Source organism: Arachis ipaensis, chromosome B03, assembly GCF_000816755.2.
Source record: "Arachis ipaensis cultivar K30076 chromosome B03, Araip1.1, whole genome shotgun sequence".
NCBI classification, from domain to species: domain Eukaryota; kingdom Viridiplantae; phylum Streptophyta; class Magnoliopsida; order Fabales; family Fabaceae; genus Arachis; species Arachis ipaensis.
The window spans coordinates 71,543,329-71,549,082 of NC_029787.2; the positions used below are offsets into that span (position 1 = coordinate 71,543,329).

The 5,754-nt window shown below is 35.8% G+C and overlaps 1 pseudogene; it reads left to right on the forward strand.

Moving 5' to 3' along the window:
• On the forward strand, positions 238 to 4,026 carry LOC107633283 (annotated as a pseudogene).

Consider the following 5,754-nt stretch of genomic DNA (forward strand, 5'->3'; position numbering starts at 1 on the left):
TGAATGCGTCTTTGTCACAATTAGTTTCTTTTCTTTAAAGCCTTGGAATATATATACTCCCAAGTTTGCTCCTTTTATTTTTTTTTCCCTTTATTTTATTTTATTGATTAACGAAAGAGGAGTGCATTAGCTTGTATTGACATGTAGTACAAAAGTTAATTGCAAGTGGAGGAGAATTAATGCATTGTTCAATAAAAACAATAGAAAAATTGGGGTAGTTAAAATTTGGTTGCGATAATGGAGGTGACTACACGAATGATTGAAATAAGGAAAGGTCAAGGTGTAAGGTAAGTGAATGGGACTTAGAATATTAATAAACGGAAATGGAAGTACTTGGTAACCAAACAAAATCAGCTAAAAATAGTCATAACTTGTCTTATTTAGTATTTATTAATTGTTGCGATAATTAATTAATGCTAAATAAGGCAAGTTCTGGCTATTTTTTTTGTCTGCCTAGCATTATCCATTAATAAACAATACTTGAACCTATTTTTCTTTTCAATAATACTCCACGTCCATATAAAAAATTTATCCAAGTCATTCAAACACTTTTTTGTTAACGCGTCTCCTTCCTCTTTGTTAACGCGCCTCCCCCTTCCCCTAAGTTACGTGAAATACACGCGTGTTCTCTCTCTTTCCTGTCAACATAATAGATTTACGTAGACCTCTTCTTCAACGTAAACATTCTTCTCACTACAAGAAAAAAGGTCTGTCGGCACCCTTTTTTCTTGCCACGCTTTTAAAGCGTGCCGAAAAGTGGTCTATGGGCACGCTTTTGTGAGGGTGGCCACTAATTTGTGATTTGACCACGCTTTTTTTTGCCACGCTTAAAAAGCGTGGCGATAGAGGGAAATCGGCACGCTTTTACGAGGGTGCCCACTTATTTGAAATTTGGCCACGCTTTTTTACTGTTACGCTTGAAAAGCGTGGCGATAGAGAAAAATCGGCACGCTTTTATGAGAGTGCCCACTAATTAAAAATTTGGCCACTCCTTTTTTTTTGTCACGCTTAAAAAGCGTGCCCATAGAGAGAAACCGGCACGCTTAAAAAACGTGGCTAGTTTGTATTTCAATGGTTACCTTTTTAAAGCGTGCCCATATTCTATTTATTTTGGCACCCCACAAAAAAACGTACCGATAGAGTTCCCTCCCCCAAATTTAGTTTCCCACCCAATTGTTTTTCACACTTAAACTTTTTTTTCCTTAGTTTTCAATTTTAACCCTCAAACAACATCACACTAATTTTAACTGATTAAAAGTGACCAGGCACAAAAAAACCCTAAACGTGACCCGCGCCATCTTCATCCTCAAACAACATCTCCATTAACGAAACAACATCATCCTCATCTTCATCGTTCGTCGCCTTCATCGCACCCATGACCGTTCATCGCCTTCATCCTCATCTCTCTAAGCCAATGACCTTCGCACCCATGCCTTTCCTCTACCCTCACACCCGACCCTCTCTCTGTCGAACCCTTTCTCAACCCTCGTTCATCTTCATCGCACCCAGCCGTCATCTGTGTAAGCCAATGACCGTCGCACCCATGCCGTTCGTCTTACCCTCGCACCCGACCCTCTCTCTGTGGAACCCTATTGCTGTTTCTCAACCCTCGCCCATCAACACAACCGTCGTTGGCCCTCCTACTCCCTCAGCGCAGCGGCCTTTCTCTCGCAAACCCTCATAAACACTGGTAAGTCTTTCTTCCCTCTGATTCTCTGTTTCTCTGTTCCTCTATTTTGGACCGCTGAGACTTGCATGTAGTTTAATCACAAAAAGTAGCAAATTGAGTACCAAAACAGACTGCTTAGCTGCTCCGGTTCCAGTACCAGCATTTTATTATTTTAGTGAGTATGATTTTTTACTTTTTAGCACACATCAGAGTAGTGCTGCTTTGTCACCTCAGTAGATTTGAATGATTATATTTCATAGCCCACACTTGTTCAACCTGGTGCCATAATGTCATTATGGGCTTTCCCAAATGAAGTCTCCAATGCTGACATGGCACCAGGATGAGGGATTTAATGGTTTAGGGATCTTGGTTCTTGATGCTTATTATGAATAGGAATGTGGTGTTTGGATGTGATTTTTTTTGTGCCAAATAATCACTTTTTGGGCTGAAATTTTTAGCTTTCAGCTTTTTTAACTTTATAGAAAATTATGTTTGAGAATCACTGTTTCAGAAGTGAAAACAAGGTTACCCTATCCCTAACAATGCAAAGTATCAGCTGAACTGTTATCAGTGTTCTTGTTCTGAATCATAAGAATTGTAGCTTAGAAGCTGAAAACATATGTCTATTGTATTGTTGTCAATTTTATGTGTGAGTAAAACATATGTAGTTTTGTTGATGTTTATGCTTCTCCAAATTTGCAGATGGATGATCTTGTCCACATTGAGAGGTTTAATCATGACTGCTCCAGGGAGCTTCAAGTGGCATCTGCTAAGCGGCACAAGATATGCTCTCAGAATTTTGACTTTTTCCTTGTGCTTGATTTAGAGGGTAGAGTTGAGATTCTTGAGTTTCCGGTTCTAATGATTAGTGCTAAAATAATGCAAGTTGAAGACATTTTCCACAGGTTTTGATCTGCCACTTTATAGTTATTCATTGAACAAAAATAGTACGTGCTTGAGCTTTCAATCCTCATGGGTAACAACTGGTTTGTGCATCGTGCAACATATTTGAGTTTAGTATACTTTGACCTCTTAATTATTATATTCTGAATTTAAAAATTAAACTGTTACTATGTGTATATGAGGATTAACATTTTCAAGATTTGTTCTGTTTATAATTTTACTTTTCCAATGTTCACTTAATAGGTTTGTGAGGCCCACAGAAATGAGTAAACAAAGAATAAATGAATACATTGAAGGGAAATATGGAAAATTTGGGGTTGACAGGTATGCAGTTTGTTTTCTGCATGCCATCTCTTTTGTTGTTCAATTGTTCATGCTTGTCATCTGTGTAAAAATCTTCTCAGTTTTTCTCATTTTCGTTTCTCCCATAAAAAGAGGTTTAAGAAGCAGGTAGAACAACTCTTCATGCAGTGCTGCTGCTTTCATACTATCATCTGTACATTATGGTTTCTTGTAAACATTTTAGGAGAGTAGTTTTTGCTATGATTTGATATTTGATTAACAGTGGATTAGATTCGTGAAATATGATCGACTGATTTTAATTTCAGGATGACTGATTGCAAAAAGTCATATCCTTAGAGTGCTTACCTAAGGATTAACTCTGTTGTTACTGCCCACATTGTGTGCCATACTAATACCTTTTTAATTTTTTCTAGGGTATGGCATGACACAGCGGTACCCTTCAAGGAAGTTATTCAATAATTTGAAGCTTGGCTGATGCAACGTCAATTGTGGAAAGGTGGGAGCCTTGTTGGTGCAGCATTTGTAACTTGGTAATATCTCAGTTCCAGAGTTCACCTCATCCACTTTTACATTTTCTCGTTTGTAGTGTCATTTCTTCATATTAGTTTAATGTGTTTCTGTTACTGTATCTCGAATTTAGCAGTATGTGTGTGTAGTATATGGTGGTTTCAGATTTAAACCCTTCATTTATAAGGAGAGACTGAGCTTGGAATTATTTCCTATCTTACATATCTTGAATAATTTGATTGGTTTTTGCATGGAATCCTTTTGCTTTTGCAGTGGAAATTGGGATTTGAAGACAAAGGTACCTCAGCAGTGTCAGGTATCAAAACTAAAGCTTCCACCATATCTTATGGAGTGGATTAATCTAAAAGATGTATATCTCAACTTTTATAAAAGAAGGGTAAGTTCTTTTAATGTAAAAAGCTGAGGGTATAATTTTATGATATCAAATATTGTTTGCTTTTCCCATGATGACCCATAAAATCTTGGGTACATGAATTGTCTAGCAGAGTGACAACTTGATTTAATACCATTATACCAATATAAGGTTGCATTATCCTGTAGAATTTTGATTTAATCCTAAACCAATATAGCTTAGCTTGATATGTTGTTTGAGTGTGGTGCAGCAATTTGCTATGAAACTATGAATAAGGAGTTTAAAAGGGGGAAATTGTAATGTTGTTTTATTGTATTCAGAATGTGATTGGTTTTGTGCTTTCTTATTGTTACTTGAGATTAGGGTTTGAAATTATGCAAATTTACTTTAGATGAAGTTCTTTCATACAGTTACTGTTCTGTGCATAGTTCATTATTGAGAGGGTGTGGTAGATTTACAAATCAATTTTCTTCTTTCTGGATATTAGAGAGGGAGCAATGTCTTTTGATTATACCAGTGAACTTTATTGAAATTTGTATGTTCTTCACTTTTTTGTGTTGTTTTTGCTTATGCTGAAATTAATAGAATAGGTCTATAATTACTACATATAGTGTCAACTTATGTTCTAAACAATTTTTGATGATATCTGCAGGATGATGAGAGCCACAATCACACAGAGTGTTTTAAAGCAAATGGTAGCAGGAGTTCTTCCTCCCACATCAACTTTTTGTTAATCATAGTTCTGCTGTATATCACTTTTTGTTTTTCCATCCTTCATATCTTTGGGAACATTACAGTTTTAATTTAAATTATTATTATAGCATGTAAATAATTAATGTAAATCAATAAAAAATTAATTCTTATGCCTTCTAATTTTCTGTTTTTAATTATGATAGAACTGTAATTTTTTAATTATTATTATGCATTCTAATTTTTTTTCTTTTTTTTTAATTTGACAAAGGAATAGGCCACGCTTTGAAAGCGTGGCAAAAGGTTTTAGTGGGAAAGCCACGCTTTTAAAAGCGTGGCTGTATGTGCTCTATCAGCACGCTTTCAAAGCGTAGCCAAAACCAACTTTCTTGGCACGCTTCAAAAGTGTAGCGATATGTGAACTTTTCGTTACGCTTTAAAGCGTACCAATAGATTAACACCTATGGCCACGCTTTTAAGCGTGGCAAGACTTGAAAGCGTGGCCAAAAAGAAAGCGTGCCGATAGATCCACAAAAGCGTGGCGATAGAGCAACCGGCACGCTAGCAGATGTGACCCTTTCAAAAGCGTGCCGATAGCTCAAAAAGCGTGGCGAAAAGCTATTGGCACATTTTTTTGCACTTTTCGGCACGCTTTTAAAGCGTGACAGAAAGCTTATTTTCTTGTAGTGTCTTCTTCTTCTCTTCTTCAATATTAACGATTTGTATTGTAACTTTTGGATCTGCAATCTTTGCTGTTCATCGTTCTTCTTCTTTTTTCTTCTCTTCTGGTTATTGTTCTTCTCTGCTGCTCATCTTTCTTCTTTCTATTCTTCTTCGTTTTCTTCTTCGATTTTGTGGATTTATCTTCTTCGTTTTCAGATTTCAATATTCTATCAAAACAATGAATGATTTAACTTCAAATCAGTTGAATGAGAGCGTTTTGGATTATTCTTCTGAAACGAATCAAGCAGACGAGGTTTGGATTTTTTTAATCGTATTGAATGGAATGCAATTGTTAAATTGAATTGAATTGATAATCTCTCAATTGTAGACACAGGTGTTTTGAATTTATATAATGGATAATGTTTTGTTCATTTAGTACTCTACAATTGTTTCATCATAATAACGTATTTGGTTCATTCTGCAGAAAGCTGTTTGAATTTGATTTTATATAACGGATAATGTTCCATTCATTTAGTACTTAGCAATTGTTTCACCATAATGACGTGTTCGGTTCATTATGCAGAAAGTTGTTTGAATTTGATTTTATATAATGGATAATGTTCCATTCATTTAGTACTATACAATT